The 18,647-nt window shown below is 38.6% G+C and overlaps 1 non-coding gene across 1 annotated transcript; it reads left to right on the top strand.

Annotated features, from left to right (window-relative positions):
- The first annotated feature begins 666 nt into the window (after positions 1-666).
- Positions 667-742, top strand: TRNAG-ACC (transfer RNA glycine (anticodon ACC)). Its single transcript has one exon. It is a non-coding gene; the product is annotated as a tRNA-Gly (tRNA).
- Positions 743-18,647: the final 17,905 nt, after the last annotated feature.

Below are 18,647 nucleotides of genomic sequence, written 5' to 3'. Positions count from 1 at the left end.
GATGTACCATAGTTTATTTAACAAGTTCCTTATTGATGGGTATTGGTGTTATTTCCAGTGTTTTGTTTTTATCAAAAATTCTGCAATATATATCTTAGCACATAACATTGTTATAAATGCAGATGTATCTATGGTGTAAATTCTGGTATGTGGGAATGATGGCCTTCTACTTGTACAAACAAAAGCTTGAAGGAAGATATCCTACTTAAATAGGACAATTATGACTAAGGATTTTCTGGACTGGCTTTGTCCCCTTTGCCCCCCGTATAACGCATACTAGCACATTCAGCCTATAGGCAGTATCAGTCTCTTTTTTTTTTTTTTTTTACTGAATGTATTGACATAAACTCTCTTCTATCTGCATTTCACTGGAAGATTTTTACTCAGCTTGTTGTTTTGCTTCACTCTGCCTTCCTATTTTTCTTAGTACAGGCAGTCCTACTTTGCATGGTAGCACAGGACCATAAAAATGACCATGCAAACTGAAACCATGAAGCCATGTTAATCAATGAAAAAATTGCCATTGTCTGAGACCTTCAAAAATTTTTGTCAAAACTTAAAAAACTTTCTTATTGTGGGTAGTAAATGTATGGAATTAAAAAAAAAAACCAGTAAAACTATTATTTCTTTAGTGTACTATAATTTAAAGCATTAGAAGCACTGAGAGGTGGCAGACTTGGCCCAGTGGTTAGGGCGTCCTACTACCACATGGGAGGTCCTGGGTTCAAACCCCAGGCCTCCTTGACCCGTGTGGAGCTGGCCATGCGCAGTGCTGATGCGCACAAGGAGTGCCCTGCCACACAGGGGTGTCCCCCGCGTAGGGGAGCCCCACGCGCAAGGAGTGCGCCCCATAAGGAGAGCCGCCCAGCGCGAAAGAAAATGCAGCCTGCCTAAGAATGGCGCCACCCACACGGAGAGCTGACACAAGATGACAGCAACAAAAAGAGACACAGATTCCTGTGCTGCTGACAACAACAAAAGCAGACGAAGAAGACGCAGCGAATAGACACAGAGAACAGACAACCAGCGTGGGGGGAAAGGGGAGAGAAATGAATAAATAAATAAATCTTTTAAAAAAATTAGAAGCATTGAGAATTAAATTAAAGAGTAATTTGAACAGTAGCTGCCTCCTTCTTATTGTCATGTCACGTGGGATATGGAGCAAGCCTCTTTTTTATGTCTTGGCAGATTGTCATATTCTTTTTTTAAGTTTGAATCAGCTTCCAATATTTTATCCTTAACCTTTCAGTGTCGTGAAATGTCTCTGAGAGTTCTTTTAATTTGAAGGGGTTTTTTTTTTTTTTTGCCAGTGTCACTTCTGGGACCTCTTCATCCTTTATGTCACTACCACCTTTCTTGTGCATGTCAATAAGATTGGTTCCTCTAACTACATGTCTAGAGTCTCTTGAGGAGCAGCAGTGTCAACATTCCCACAGACACTGTTTCATCTATAACTCCATTTTCATTTAATTCAAATTTTACTTTGAGTATAACTGCTTCTCATTTATTTGCTGTGCTTTCATCTTTGTTGGCCAATTCCCTCTTTCAATTGTCCATTTTTGTAAAATATCACAGGGGTTTAACACTGGGAGATATGGCAGCAACACACCTATACATTTTGTGTCTGCTTGTAAAATGAATTACAGATATACAGTGACCTGTCACCTACAGACATTGAAAGAACAGACTGATTGTGTTGATCACTGATTATGACGCACATCTGTTGTTTTCACAGCAATTTGTGGACTGAAGAACTAGTTGTAAAATTTGTGCTTTTTGAAATTACTCATCGCTAATATATGGGAGTAATTGAAATTTGAACTGTGTTGTTAGGGACAGATATTATTTAACTATAACAGGGTAACTGAAATTTCTGTATATCAAAACCATACAAAGTGAAGACTTCCTGTATATATATACACCATAACATATACCCTATAGAATATATTTTATATAGGTTTTATGGTCTTAATATAAAAGAACTTTCCCTTCTTCCACTTAGGCAAAATGGAAAAACTGTCTAAACAGAACCTTCTTGCTCTTCTTCAACCAAGGAAAGTATTTTCATTCCTATTCCTATCTCATTAAAAACTATCCCAAATTAATTGGACATATAGACCTTGACCTGCATAGGAAAACTCAATATTATAAAGATTGTCAATTCTTTGCAAACTGATCTAGTATTATAACACAAACCCAACTGAAGTCCCAATGGAATTTTTGTGGGGAAGAGAGGCTTGATTAAATGATTCTAAAGTTTGCCTGGAAAATAAATGCATGAGAAGATCCAAGAAAAATTGTGCAAAACAAGAATAATAGGGTAATTCATGCCCTATCTGGTATAGAAATAAAGTCTAAAGTTACAGTAACTAAGAGATAAAGAACTAACACTAGAATAAGCAGACAACTTTATTATGTGATAAAGCTAGCATTTTCAATCAGTAGGAAAAAGATGGGCTATTCTATAATGTTTATAGTGTTTGGATATCCATATAAATCATTAGGCTCATATTAAATTAAGGATTCTTTGAAATGTTACAAAAATACAGAGTAATTGAAGCTTAAAAATATATATATTCCGAAGAAAGTCATGGAACAATATAAAGTTACATAATTTTGTAACTTTGGGCTGGATAAGGAATTTTTAAATATGACCATCAAAGCCAGAAACTATAAGGAGAAGATGGCAGTTCTGATGATGAAAAAGTAAATTTTCCGAATTAAGAACTCTATCATAAACAAGAACAAAAGAGAATAGCAAAACTATAAATATTTGTTGTTTATATGATGAATAGAGGATCAATATACTTAAAGAACTCATAAATAAATTGAAAAGGAATAATAACCCAAGAGAAAAACTGGTGAAGGTTTAAGCAGACAAGTAACAAAAGATAAAATACTGTACTGTACATATGATCAATAAACCATTCTCCTGGTAACAAATCAAAATTGAAATGATGAGAGACCATTTTTAGTTACCAGATTATCCAATATTAAACAAAACAACAATTTCCAGTTTCAGAGATGTGATAAGAATGCAAATTGTACATTTCTGGAGATATTATGTATAAGAACTTTTAAAATGTGCATATCTTTTGATCTAACATTTATATTTCTTAGAAATGATCTTGAGGAAGCACAAGGAAAAATACACAAAATGATACAGTACAAAGAATAGGAGAAAGCTTTAAAAACCTATTGATCACCAAAAGGGAAAGGGTTAAATAAATTAAGATACACTTATGCACTGAAATAGAAGATGAAAGTGATGATATTGATTTACATTTATTAGGATGGGAATATACTCCTGGGATAATGTTAAACAGAACAAAGTTACAACAGAGCATGCACAATAAGGCCCAATCTTGATTTAAGTATGTGTATGTGTGTGTGTGAGTGAGCTCACAGATAAAAGTCTGGAAGGATAACAATAATCACATTTATTGTGAATTTTCTCTGTGTGAAGAACTGCTCTTAATGCCATATTATATTTTCTAATATAAGTCTCAGAATGTTGTTGCTATCCTTATACTCTTTTTACAGATCAGAAATCCAACCCATGCTCTATTGAAATAACTTGTCTGAGGTCATAGTTAAAAAGTGATGGACCTAAAGATTCTGATATAAGCATCCTAACCCTAGAATCTACCCTGAGCCTTCCACTAAAGTAGCCTCCAAGACAGAATTAGTGGTGGTTGCTTGTGGTGGGGTTGCAATGGTACCTCCTTTGTTTTTGTGTTTTTCCATATTGTCCAAATTTTTAAAATATATTACCTTTCTCATTAAAGAAAAACAAAAATATTCTATTTTTGAGAAAGAAATAAAAACAGCTAGGATAAAACATTCCTCTCAAAATTAAATCTTTTTTTTTTCACCTTTGATCAGAGAAGTTTTCAGCTTCAAATAACAGAATAGCTGATCAATATTAGAGCAAATAAATGGGAATTCCAATAAGGAATTGGAAGTAAGTAGTACAGAGTCGGTTTTCCTTTTAAAAGATTCTTTCAGGCATCCAGGTTCTTTCTAACTTTTGATCCTATTGTCTTTAGTGTGTTGACTTTTGGTCCTAGTGTTGCAGAAGACAACACATCTGAGTAATAGGTAGAAGGAGGGGAGAAGATTAATGGACTATGAGGTGTGCTGGTTTAGTGCATTCCTTTTAATCTGTAAAGTGTTCTTAGATGCCCACTTAGCAAATTTCTGCTTATATCTCACAAGCCAAAACTGTGTCACATGGACATCTCCAGTTGAAAGGCCATCAGAAACTGTGAAGGGTCTTAAAAGATTGTCCTATAAAAGACTGTCCTGTACCTATTGCCAAGCCCAGAACAGTTATCTAGTAAACATTTTCTCTATGAAGGTATTAGTTGCCTATGGCTGCTGTAGTGTATGACCACAAACATGTGGCTTCAAACAACAAAAATTTACTCTCTCACAGTTCAGGAGTTTACTGGGTTTGTCAAAGCATTGGCACGGATGATTCCTTCTGGAGTATTTGAAGGGTGATTCCGTTTCCTTGCCTTTTCAGCTTCCAGTAGCCACCTGTATTCCTTAGTGTGTGACCCCTTCCTCCATCTTCAAAGTGCATCACTCCAGTCACTGCTTCTGTGATCATATTGCCTTCTCCTCTGGCTCTGACTCTTCTTGTATCCTTCTTATATGGACTATGTGGTTACATAGAGTCCATGCAGATAATCCAGGATAAGCTCCCTATCTCAAGATCCTTAACTTAATGACTTCTGCAAAGTCCCCTTTGCCATATAAGATAACATTCACAAGTTCCAGGGATTAGGATGTGGATATATTTGGGGGACTGTTATTCTGCCTACCACAACTGACTTCAGCAAATGAAATATTAGAGTTATTTCTCCAAACATTGTATATTGTTATGATGGTTTGAAGCTGTAGGGATCCCAGAAAAGTATACTCTTAAAATTAATCCATCCCTGCAGGTGTGGACCCATTGTAAATAGAATCTTTGGGTGAGTAGGACCTTAAGTTAAGATATAACCTACCTCATTCAGGATGGGTCTTAAAGAGAAAAAGAAAGTCACAGAAACAAGATGCTGGAAGCAACAAAACCTTAAAGAGAAGGGAGAGACCAGTATATGCCACTATGTGTCTTGCCATGTGATAGAGGAGTCAAAATTGCCAGCAGCCTAATGATACTTTGATTTGGACATTTTTCTCAGCCTTGAAACAGTAAGCTTGTAATGAATGAATTTCCAATGTTAAAAGCCAACCAATTTTATGGTACCTGCTTGAGCATCTTAAGCAAACTGGAACAATTGTGAAACTTCATTAAATCAGAATCAATTCAAAAGAGTGATATTTAGACACAGACGGGACAGACTGAAGTTTACTTAATAAACCCTTTATCCTGAGATTCATCAGATTTATATTTTAAAAATATTGCAAAGATAATGTTTCCAAACCTAATGATATGCTGTTTTAAGCAGCTCTATTAAACAATATAAAGACATCTATTTTTTCGTATTACCTTTTACAAATCATTGTCTTTCTACTAATGTGGGCTCTCTGGGAGCCTCTACTAAGTAAACTTATTGTTGTTGAACCAAAGGATTATTGAATTTTGCACTGGAATAAACTCTGTCCTAATACCAACCCAGAAAAAAATACATTGCCCCGTTTCTGACAAATGGTTAAGAACTTTTGTTTACGTATTTCTAGTAATAGCTCAGATCCAATTTTAAGAGGCAGGGCCTTATTCAAGTCCTGGGTGAGATGAGGTCATGGAGAGAGCACTGGCTCTGGAGTTAGACTAACCTGGGTTCAAAACTCGGTTCTGCCACTTATAGACTGTGGGTGTGATGGTCAGTTTTATGCGTTAACTTGGCTATACCATAGTCCACAATTATTTAATCAACTGCTAATCTAGGAATTACCATGAAAATATTTTGTAAATGTGAATAAAGTCTACAATAAGTCTATTTAAGTAAGGAAGATGGTCCTGGATAATCTGAGGGCCTGCACTGAGACCTCCTTGAGGAAGAAGAAATTCTACCTGGGAACTTCAGCTTTAGCTCATGCATGAGCTAACATGTAAGTCGCAAACATGCCGCAAACATGTAAGTCATTTCCTTACCATATATATAGCATGCATATATATACATACATGTACATATACATATACACATATACATCCACGTACATATACAGTAGTGTATGTGTGCATGTAGTGTTTTACACAAACAACACATGCAAATTCAGGTATATGTGATTGGCAATCAAAAAAATAAAGGCAGAGAGAGAATTAAAAATTTTAAAAACTATTTCTATGATTAATTTTGTCTATTTATAACTAAAGTGTTTATTTGCCTTATTTATTAAAAATGTGTGATAAAGTAGATTTGAATAAAAATACGTATTAAGTAATGGGATTTGCTACTGTGTATGATTTTGAACTTATGTGAAGGGTTCTGGAATGTACTGGTCATGTAAAATGAGGTCCTACTGTGTGTGTCATTTCTGTTTGCTGGGGAAGTCACAGACACATGCTCAGTGACCATCTCCCAGCCCTCACCTACCCCCTGTCTCCTTATCTACTATGCTGTATGCATTCTACAACCTGGAGGAGATGTTAGGCATAATGAAAAGGCCCAACCAGAACTTAGTGCCTGGACACAGAGCAAGCAGCCCCAGATGCTAATCAAGGCAGGGATTCTCAGTGGCAGTATTTATTCCTGAGGTGGATAAATACTATGCTCAAACAATATAGATTTGTCTCTCCTTTGGTGCAAAGTAGGGTATGTGGGGCTACCGTCTACAGACCTTGATGCAAGCAGTTTGGGCCACCTGGGACCCTGGCCATGATGAGGTTTCTTCCCCTGCTCTTTTGGACCTTTTGTGCTGTGTAAGTAATAAAGTGGTCATTTGCTGAAAATTTCTGCTGTGCCAAATCTGTGTTCCCATGGTGTGCTGTGTCACAATTCATTCCACACTACTTCTCTGGTGGAATCCTGAGTGATACAGTGGGTACATCACGAGCTTCTCATCTGTAAAATGGGCATAGTGATCATCTCACAGAGTTGTAAGATTTATGTTTGATAATTGAGGTAAAGCACCTGGCACAGTGACTGGTATATTGTAGGTCCTTAAGAAAAGACGATTCCATCTATCTCCTCTCCTTCAACTTATTAGATGATTTTCTTTCATTTGGAGTTTAAATCTGCTTTTCTGTAACATATCCACTGATCTTAATTCTGTCTTTGCAACCAAAAGCTGAATGCCCATTCCATTGTACATATGGTACTCATTACAGTATTTGAATACAGATATTTTGCATTTATGTAGCCTTATGTGGGCAGGTACTTTCGGAGGGGCTCAGCCACATATTCTTCTGAACTCGGCTGGGTTCCCTCATATGGATATGATTTAAGGTGGCACAGTTGGGGTAGATGGGATGGATAAGATGGATGGAACAACTGGGATACTTTAGCTCTCTTCTGTCTGTCTCTTTATATATACCTCCTTTAGACTACTCAGCATTGTTCTAATAGCTTGGGCAGAGGGCAAAAATAAGCAAGCTAATCATGTAAGAAGACAAGCAGAAAGTATAAGTGCTTTTCAATTCTCCGCTTACATCACATTTGGCAATATTCTACTGACCCAAAGCAAGTCACAAGGCCAAGCTCAGAGGCAGGGAGGGACGATAAAATTTCATGATTATTGGGAAGCCATTATATGAGGCTGTTAGTGCAATTACTCTACCACACACTTCCTCCTGTCAAAACTGTTAACATCCCTACTGTATGAAAAATACAGTTATCACCTGTAGAGGCCTCCAAAGACCTTATCAAGCCATGGTGCAGGCTTAAAGTCCATGAACTTGTGATTGACATCAGATATAGCTGGAGAAACAAGACAGGATAATTGCACTACAATTATCATCCTTGACCATCAAGAGCATTGATGATTGTAGCATTTCTTAAATAAGTGCCTACCATTTTCTCCAGGGTTTTCTTCCAAGTGACAGACACCCATTCTGCAATTTTTGATGCTATTTTTCTAAACTCAGTTTTACTTTTTTCCTCAATGGAAACACATGGTGCTGAATGTTAAACACTCTGTTCCCAGTTTCTGACAAATTGATGTTTGACGGTCCATGATGGTCCTGTGTGACATGTATTAGTCACACCAGACTCTTATTAGTTGCAATATCTTTCATCTATTCTAAGATATTTGGCAATTTATCTCCATTCAGTTACATTGTTTTGTGTGTGGTACCAACATCTGTAATAGCAACTACACACTAATTCAACTGAATTATTGGTAATATAAACAACTATTACCAAATTCTCATATGTTCAGGCAGGAGTAAGTACTTCATAACTCCCAACTTAATCCTAATTTAATGAAAAGAGTTATAAGATGGGGTGTCGGGTTCCTTGTTGCTAAAACAAATACCATACAGCAGGTTGATTTCAGTCCAGAACTGAGGTGTCAGCAGGGGGTGCTTCCTCCCTGACTGTGACATTCTGCAGCTGGCTGCCAGTGAGCCCTGGGGTTGCTTGGCTTTTCCATCACATGATGATGTCCTCTTTTTTCTCTTCTGGCTTTGTCTCTCTTGCCTTTTCTATAAGGCCTCCTGTAATAGGATTATGATCCATCCTCATTCAGTTGGCCACACCTTAACTTAAAAAAAAATCTGCAAAAGGTCCTATTTATAATACAGTGTGTTTACACCCATAGAAATGGATTAAAATTAAGAACATGTTTTTCTAAGGTCTTAGAACTGAGCCCGAAGACACTCCAATATTTAGTTGATAGGGAGGGGAAGGAAGATTCAGCAAAGGAGATCTAGAAAGAATAGCTAATGATAATAGGAGGAGAACCAAGAGAAAATGGTGGGGAAGAGGATTTGGCTCAACTGATAGAGTGTCCACCTACCCCATGGGAGGTCCAAGGTTCAAAACCAGGGCCTCCTGACCCGTGTGGTGAGCTGGCCCATGCGCAGTGCTGATGCACACAAGGAGTGATGTGCCATGCTGGAGTGTTCCCCACGTAGGGGAGCCTCACATGCAAGGAGTGCACCCTGCAAGGTGAGTCACCCAGTGTGAAAAAAGTACAGCCTGCCCAGGAGTGGCGCTGCACACATGGAGAGCTGACGCAGCAAGATGACTCAACCAAAAGAGATAGAGATTCCCAGTGCTGATGACAAGAATCGAAGAGGACATGGAAGAACACACATAGTGAATGGACATGGAGAGCAGACAATGGGGCGGGGAGGGGAAAAAAACAAATTTTTTAAATAACTTAAAAAAAAGAGAGAAAATGGTGACGCATCACCTAAGTAAAAAATTGTTTCAAGAAGGAGGGGATGACCAGCTGAGTCAGATGCTGTTGATAGAGAAGGAACAAGACTGAGAATTGGACCCAGACATCGGGCAACTTGGGGGTCATTGATAATGTTGGCAAGAGCTGTTTCAGTCCATCGTAGAGGAGAATACTTGATAGGCCTTGGTTCAAGAAAGAACTGAGGTTTGGGCACGCCAAAAGTGAATGAGGATAACTCATTTAAGGAGTTTTGCTGGAAAGGGGAGCTAAGCTATAGGGCTCGAGGTTTATGTCCAGCCAAGGGATTTTTTTTTTTTTAAGATTTTTTTATTTATTTCTCTCCCCTTCCCCCCACGCCCTCCAGTTGTCTGCTCTCTGTGTCCATTCACTGTGTGTTCTTCTGTGACCACCTCTATCCTTATCAGCAGCACCTGGAATCTGTGTTTCTTTTTGTTGCGTCATCTTGTTGTGGCAGTTCTCTGTGTGTGCAGAGTCATTCCTGGGCAGGCTGCACTTTCTTTCGCGCTGGGCGGCTCTCCTTATGGGGTGCACTCCTTGCACGTGGAGCTCCCCTATACGGGGGACACCCCTGCGTGGCAGGGCACTCCTTGCGTGCATCAGCACTGTGCATGGGCCAGCTCCACACGGGTCAAGGAGGTCCGGGGTTTGAATTACGGACCTCCCATGTGGTAGGCAGACACCCTATCCATTGGGCCAAGTCCACTTCCCGGGATGGTTTTTTAAGATTGAAAATTATGTAGAATGTTTGGATACTCTTGAGAATGATTAAGTAGAATTGAAAATATAATAATGTGGGAGAGAGGGGCTGAGTACTAGAGAAATGTCCTTACCTAGGTGAGAGGGGGTAAAAGCCGTTCTTCACTATTCGAATACCAATACACATTCCTATCATTGATGTTTCATATTGTATTGCATTATCCCAAACTGTTATGATAAGGTAAAATGATAATTACTTGCAGCGAGCATCCTTGATGTGTTTCTGAAATTAATGGAAAGCCTTCTAGTGTTTCCCTACTGAGTGTGAAAATGCTACTGTTTTGGAATAGAGCCACTTTTGCCAAATTAAGAAAATATTCTCTTTTTAAAATTTTAGGTTGGAAACACATGTGAGATTATTATCAAAGCCTTCTGGGTATCTACCAATTATATAATTTTTCTTTTTAAGTTCCTGATATCTTATATTATAGATTTCCTAATTCTACAGAGGGCTTATTGGAGTTTATCTTACATAGTAAGAAATGTCCATTGAGTTTCTGCTTTAGGAACAAGATCTGAGAATGAATTTGAAATTTTAAAAGCAATTGGCCATGATGGTTTTTTATTGTGTGAGCTCTCTGGAAAGGCTCTAAGAGGAATGTAGCCATTGAGATCGGAATTGGTCTGAAAGCCCGTATTGTTATGCAGGCTGCATCTTCTCTGCACAGCTCATTCCGGTCTCATTACAGAGAAAATAATAAATTAACAGCAGTTGATGAAGAGTTTGAATTCCATTCTTTCCCTTGCTCCAAGGCATGAAACAGTTATAGTTTTTTCCCTGGCTCAGTGATAGTCTTCACTCTTTTTTTTTTTGTATATTTTAGGACTGATTCTGCTCCTTCTTGAGAGAGAGATAAAATCTGAAAACATGTCTTTACAGAAAAAAATGGTATTAGAAAATGAAAAGCATTTTAGCATTGACCCACTGCATTTCAACAGCTCATTATTAAACAAATATATCACTTTATTTTCCTTTTTGCATACAATTGTCAATTAAACTATATCTGCTATTCAAATATGCTCTTCAAATGAGCCATTGAGCTATTACTCCTGCACCGTTCCAATAAGTACATTTGCATCCTGGCTGTTTTGTGATGTTGGTTTAAAGTTAATGGCTTGAGATTACAGCTACTCACATAAAACTCTTTTCTTTTCGGAACTGGAAAACATGATTTAAGCTTCTCCCTCTTTGTCTGTCAAATAAGACAATTTAATGCAGGGCTGTAAGAGAGGGAGAGACTGCTGCTGCCTGAGCCTGAGTGCTCTTCTGAGTTTATTGTGTCACTGTTTCAGAACAGCTGTGCTCTGAGGCTTCCCCTAGAATCTTTCCGATCCAACCCTGCTCTATTTTACAGTGTTGTTAATGTGTGCATCCCAAGGCGCTGCACACAAAGCATACTTAAAACAGGGTTTATTCCTATAAACCAGGAAATGCTTCCTTTCTATTGTCAGTTCTTAAAATCATGAGGGGAAATTTCAGGATGCTAACCCCTCTATGAAAAGCATCTGTCATGCTATGTGAAGCTTTGGGATGCTTAAGAGATTCCTATTGAGTATACAATATCATCATAACCAACTTGAGAAAAGGAAAGGGTCAAGAATAGGTTTTAGGTCTCCTCTAAATCTTAAATAAATTCTGACGTTATTTGGAAATAAGGCGTGACATGTAGCCAGCATTTTGACATATTAGAAGTGGTCATTTACAGCCCGTTCATTTGGTGCATTCAGGAGTCCATCCTTTCCCTTCATTTAAGGCAGATATCAAATTGACTTGAAGAGTCAAAGGAAAGGTGCTGCCATCATTTGAAAAATAGCCCAAACCACCAAATACATACAGATAGTGTTTTGACAGCTACATACCTGTGACTTTACCTGTTCTAGCAAGGCAGGATATGAAAATCATCAACCTGGCAACACCATTACAGTGCCATTGCATGTGTGGCCAAATATGTGCATCTGCGGTTTTCTTGGTTGGCTCTTTAGTGTCACCATCTCAGGGCCAGATGCTGCATGCTATGTAGTGGAATGACTCTGAGGACAGCTCGTGAGGGTAATGGATTTACAATCATGGACTGTAGAATCCATTTACAGGCATCAGCATGCTGTGGTGGTCAAGAGCAGGGGTTCCAGGGAGAGAATACATGGCTTAGATTCCTGCCTTGTTGCTTGCACACTGTGCGACTTTGGCAAGTTTCTTTGAAGCCTAACTTTTTTCCTATGTAAAATGGAAGTAATTATAGTTATACTGGCCTTGTAGTAATCTGTAGTGTTTACTGTGTGCCAGACCCTAAGGAGAGTCATGATGGTGGTGGTGGTGGTGATGGCAATGATGAATGGACCAATATATTTCTGAAGAGTATCCTAATAAGGGAAATATTAATAAATAAGTAAGGCACTTCCAAGCTACTTTCATTTTTTCTGCAAAGTTGTATCCTTGGCCAAAGCCATTATCTGAGGCTGTCATCAAATGGAACAATTATTACAATATACATTTGATGAGAAAAGAGTAAATTGCTCTTCTCACTTGGTCTGGATGAGAGCTCAGAGGTCTAACTCTCCACTCTCCACTTTTACCTGGTTTTCAGTAACAGAGATATTAGGAGCATGTTGGGATGGATGGGCTCAGGACTCTCATGACAAGCCTTGCTTACCCCTTTTTGAACTAAATTCATATATCTGGACAATAATGGATTATTTTTTATATTTTTTAAAATCTGAGTTTTGCATTTGGCTTTCTGCTAAGCAAAATATACCTGTACTGAAGGCTATAGGGCACAAAAGTGAATCTGAATGATGTAATTCAATATTTACATAGACACAAAAGCCAAATATTTCTTGGTATCTACAATAGGGGAAATTAGCATATTAATTATCCCAACCCAGTTAATGTAATTAAATCTCATTATTTAGATTGCACAGATTTGGAATTTTCTGCAATTCTGACAGAGTACAAACCAGGTGTGTGGACCCAAAGAACATATAGAACAGAATATTGATTTTCTTATCATTTTTGGAATGCAGGATATTTATTTCTCCTATATCTCCTTTCTCCCCATGCCCAGAAGAACTATTGCCAGCCATGAGAGTTTATGGCAGGAGTTTGCACACATCTCAGATTGAAATTTGCCACCAGGTGGTGGTATTGGCGAGTGGGCATGGAGTCTGATGCAATTTTTCTGAGCAATTCTCCATCCACCTCTGTGTTCCCAGAGAAAAAGAACTGACAAATTTGGATACTCTGGGCTAGGCTGTAACTTGTTTTTGTTCAGTTGCTTTTTTTTTTTTTTAAAGCACTGACCATTCAAATTAAACATATATATATATATATATATATATATATATATATATGTTTGCAGGGTGGAATGGTTACAATACTTAGGCATACGATAACTAAAACTAGCAGAAGAGGCTCAGAGTAGCTCAAATTCAAGTCCAGATGGATGTTGCAAGAGTTTATTTCTTTGATTCCTACTCTAAGGAACTTTCTCCTTCCGGACTTCTTCCATCCCAAGAATCTCTTATAAGCCACAAATGTAGCTTTTATAATTATCCCTTTCTCTTCCATGTCTATAGATCACCCCAACCTTTCTTTTAAATCTCTTATTCTTTACTATTAAAAAAATCTCAAATTAATTTGAACTTTTATTTTCCTGGAGAGGTTTTATGTAGGTTCATATTGTTTAGATTTACTTTAAAATTGAGATACATATAGTTAATAACCTGATTGGTGCATTCTTGACCCCATACCAGGTCTTTTGAAGGATTTTCTATGGGTGTTGCCTAATAATTATGGTAGGATCTACCAATAGGTATTTCTAAAATCTGAAGTAGACTGGAATAGTAGTATGAGAACAGGTTTCTTCAAATTACATTTAAATTTACATAGGTGATCTTTCTTAGACATTTTTAAAAAACAAGTTAAGGTCCTCAAGGGCTTTTATCAGGCAAAATTTATAATGAATTACTTTTTGACCTGCTTTGAATATCTTATGCTTGCAAATAATGGAGCTATGCCTTTTAGAAAATGAAAAATTGTAACAGTGGTTTAATTAAGCTCTTACTCTAAAAGTGATTCATTTGTTCAATAAGACAGTATACTTCTTTTTAAAATATTAGCAAATAAAATTGTTGGTCAAACCTGGATTTCTGCCAGGAAATCCAAGGTGCGAAAAATTCAAATATATATGTAGAAATTTTAAAAAGATCTTTATCATTAACTAATGAGCATTATTGTTTCCATGAAGGTAGAAATTCTTAAAATAATAGTAATAAAATTTTAAAAAATGCAAAGTGAATTTATAAATTGATCTTGTATAGTATTTTTTTCAGCCCTAACATATTTTGTTCTTTTTTTTTTTGTTTGTTTTTGTTTTTGTTTTTTCTTCTGTTTTTTATTTTTTTTATTTTTATTTTTATTTTTTTTTAATTTTTTTATTTTTTATTGACTTTGTAATAATATTACATTAAAAATATATATGTGAGGTCCCATTCAACCCCACCCCCCCACCCCCCCTCTCCCCCCCCCCCCAACAACACTCGTTCCCATCATCATGACACATCCATTGGATTTGGTAAGTACATCTTTGGGCACCTCTGCACCTCATATACATTGGTTCACATCATGGCCCATACTCTCCTCTATTCCATCATGTAGGCCCTGTGAGGATTTACAATGTCCGGTGATTACCTCTGAAGCACCATCCAGGGCAGCTCCATGTCCCGAAGACGCCTCCACCTCTCATCTCTTCCTGCCTTTCCCCATACCCTTTGTCCATTATGTCCACTTTTCCCAATCCAATGCCACCTCTTCTATGTGGACACTGGATTGGTTGTGTCCATTGCACCTTTATGTCAAGAGGAGGCTCAGATTCCACCTGGATGCTGGATGCAATCCTCCCATTTTCAGTTGTAATCACTCTAGGCTCCATGGTGTGGTGGTTGTCCTTCTTCACCTCCATCTTAGCTGAGTGTGGTAAGTCCAATAAATCAGATTGTAGGTGCTGGAGTCTGTTGAGGCTCAGGATCTGGCTATCACATTGTCAGTCCAGAGATTCAAATCCCCTAAATATATCTTAAACCCCAACATTAACTGCACCTCCAGCACATTAGCATGAAAGTCTTATGAAGGGAGATCCCATCTGAGTCCAGATTCATCACACATAAACACCATTTCCAAAGAGGGGCCATCTGCCCTGATAGTTAACCCCATCGGCCATGACCATAACTCCCATGGGTCTCTTTAGCCCTCAAAGGAACCAATATCTGGGGGTTGTATCTGCTTTATCTGTCTCTCTGACTCTGCTCAGTTGTGCATGAGGGCAAACCTTCTGCCAGCCTCCAGACTCTTTTTTAGAAACTCGTAGCCATATAAACTCATTTCTCCTTTCCATTTCCCCCTTACTTTAGGTCAAACAGCATTTTAAAGTCATGGTATTTTATGTAGACATGGATATTCTGCTGATCCGCATTGAACCTTCCGTATAAGGTCATTTTCCAGTTGCATCATCAGTTGGTAGTTGATAGTGGTCCCTCGTTGCCAGGGAGGCTCATCCCCGGGTGTCATGTCCCACGCTGGGGGGAAGGCATTGCATTTACATGCTGAGTTTGGCTTCGAGACTGGCCACATTTGAGTAACATGAAGGCTGACAGAAGGAAATTCCCAGGCACAAAGTTGCTCTAGGCCTTGTTATTATTTTGGGTTTATCAGCTCACAAGCATAGTCATTAGTATCAGGGGCTCACTGTTGAACCCTCACTCCCTCCCGGTCCCCACCACTGTACCTGGGAGACTGTCGCTGCTCCCCTAGGGACCACGACAGAGCACCACTGGCCGGGAACCCAGTACCCCCCCTACTGTGGTTTTTAATTGTTGCCACTATGAGTATATCCAAACATTACCATGCACCCTGGACATATGTTCTGTACAGCTCCCTGTCAGTCATATATCATCTGTCATTGGTATCCCATACCAGTATCCCTCCATTGCCATTGTTGAAACACTCTGTGATCCAGAACTCCCCGAAATTTGAAGCCCAATATAATGTCATGGTCCCTTACTAGGGAATGGCATATAGCGATGAGTTTAAAGGATAGATAAAGAACTTGGATAAAGTTAGATAAAGAACTTAGATAAAGAATGTTGACTTGAAAAAATTCCACATCCTATTTTTTCCCCCCCCCCCCCCGTAATTATTCAGCTTTTCTTCACAGGAGTCCTAGACCACAGCAATGTATATATATAATATACAGCACTCCCACACATCCACCAGAAAACCTTTTCCCTTCCACAGTGATACTCTTACGCCCTATTCATATCATATTTACTTAAAGTGATGTACAGAGTCTGAGACATTAGCTTTCTAACAAGGTGACATCTGTATTTACATTATGGTGCATACTTTAGGATACACAGTTCTTTACATTTTTAGTTATCCTATGTTTTACATTATGGTTTACATTATCAGTCTGTCATCTCCTATATGTTATGGTGTAATATTACATGTTTTATATCCATCCTTGTGTACTCTCAAGAAACTCCTCTCTTACCCCCCATTTACTTTGGTTCCACACATTTAACGTCCATTTTCCCTTCCACCTTAGTGCCCTCAGTGATAGCCAACCTCCGTTTCCTGAGGAGCCACTTCCAGAGATAGATGGAATAGTGTTCAGGGCCTAACTTGCTCAACTGCCCCAATGCCCTGGGAGCCACCCTTTCTCTCGAGGGATACAGTTCCCTCTATTGGATGGCATTAGTCCTCCCCAGGATGTGGGTCCACCCCCACTCTCACTACTTGGGTTTCTACCCCATGGTGTCACCCACTCTGGCAGAATGAGCATTTAGACATTCCCCAGGAGCCCGTCCTGCATCAGACCCTCCCCTCCGAGCATTCTAAACAGGTAACCCTCTTTATTATATTTTGATATGATTTTCTCGGCATTTTACTCTCCACCAACACCTGACCCTCTCCTGGTTCGTATGCTACCCCTCCCTCCCCCCACTTTTGGGCAACGTTACCCACCCGTCCCTCCCCAGCCACCCTCAAACCCGCAAAGCCCCAAGCAAAGGCAACCCCTTGCCCCCCTTTTATCTCTTCTTTGTGTTCATACTTACCACCATCTCGTCTTAAATTCCACCCCTGCAGACATCGGCTCATATCCTTCCTCCACCCTCCGATTTCCTGCAAGCCTATCGTTCAGTCTCTTGCTATCTAGGGCAGCTTGTTTATTTCATATCATTGAGGTCATGTAGTATTTGTCCTTCAATGTCTGGGTTGCTTCACTCAACATAAGGTTCTCAAGATTCATCCATGTTATCACATGTGTTTGTAGTGTGTTTGTTCTTACAGCCGAGTAGTATTCCATTGTGTGTATATACCACATTTTATTGATCCACTCGTCTGTTGATGGGCATTTGGGTTGATTCCAACTTTTGGCAATAGTGAACAATGCTGCTATGAACATTGGTGTACATATATTGGTTTGTGTTCTTGTTTTCAGTTCTGCTGGGTATATTCCCAGCAGTGGTATTGCTGGGTCATATGGCAAATCTATGGCTAGTTTTTTGAGAAACCGCCATACTGTTCTCCAGAATGGTTGGATCCTTCTGCATTCCCACCAGCAGTGGATGAGTGTTCCCCTTCCTTCACATCCTCTCCAGCACTTGTATTCTTCTGTTTTTTTCATAGCTGCCAATCTTATGGGTGTAAGATGGTATCTCATTGTGGTTTTGATTTGCATTTCCCTGATAGCTAGAGATTTGGAACATTTTTTCATGTGCTTTCTTGCCATTTGTATTTCTTCTTCGGAGAAGTGTCTGTTTAAGTCTTTTTCCCATTTTTTAAATGGATTGTTTATCTTTTTATTTTCAAGATGTAGGAGTTCTTTATATATGCAAGTTATAAGTTTCTTATCAGATATATGATTGCCAAATATTTTCTCCCACTGTGTGGGCTCCCTTTTTACTTTCTTGACAAACTCCTTTGAGGTGCAGAAGGCTTTAATTTTGAGGAAGTCCCATTTATCTATTAGTTCTTTTGCTGCTCGTGCTTTTGGTGAGATATTCATAAATCCATTACCTATTACAAGGTCCTGTAGATGTTTCCCTACACTGCTTTCTAAGGTTTTTATGGTCTTGGCTTTTATATTTAGGTCTTTGATCCATCTTGAGTTGATCTTTGTATAAGGTGTGAGATGGTAATCCTCTTTCATTCTTCTACATATGGCTATCCAGTTCTCCAGACACCATTTGTTGAATAGGCCACTCTCTCCCAGTTGAGAGGGTTTGGTGGCTTTATCGAATATTATGTGGTTGTATATGTGAGGTTCTATATCAGAGCTTTCAATTCGATTCCATTGCTCTATATGTCTCTCCTTATGCCAATACCATGCTGTTTTCACCACCGTAGCTTTATAGTATGTTTTGAAGTCAGGTAGTGTGATTCCTCCAATTTCGTTTTTCTTTTTCAGTATGTCTTTGGCTATTCGGGGTCTCTTTCCTTTCCAAATAAATTTCATAGTTAGTTTTTCTAATTCCTTAAAGAAGGCTGCATTGATTTTTATTGGGATTGCATTGAA

The sequence above is a fragment of the Dasypus novemcinctus genome, chromosome 2 (assembly GCF_030445035.2).
Source record: "Dasypus novemcinctus isolate mDasNov1 chromosome 2, mDasNov1.1.hap2, whole genome shotgun sequence".
Lineage (NCBI taxonomy): Eukaryota > Metazoa > Chordata > Mammalia > Cingulata > Dasypodidae > Dasypus > Dasypus novemcinctus.
The sequence above is the reverse complement of the archived record's forward strand: the minus strand, read 5'-3'. Positions and strand labels throughout refer to the sequence as shown.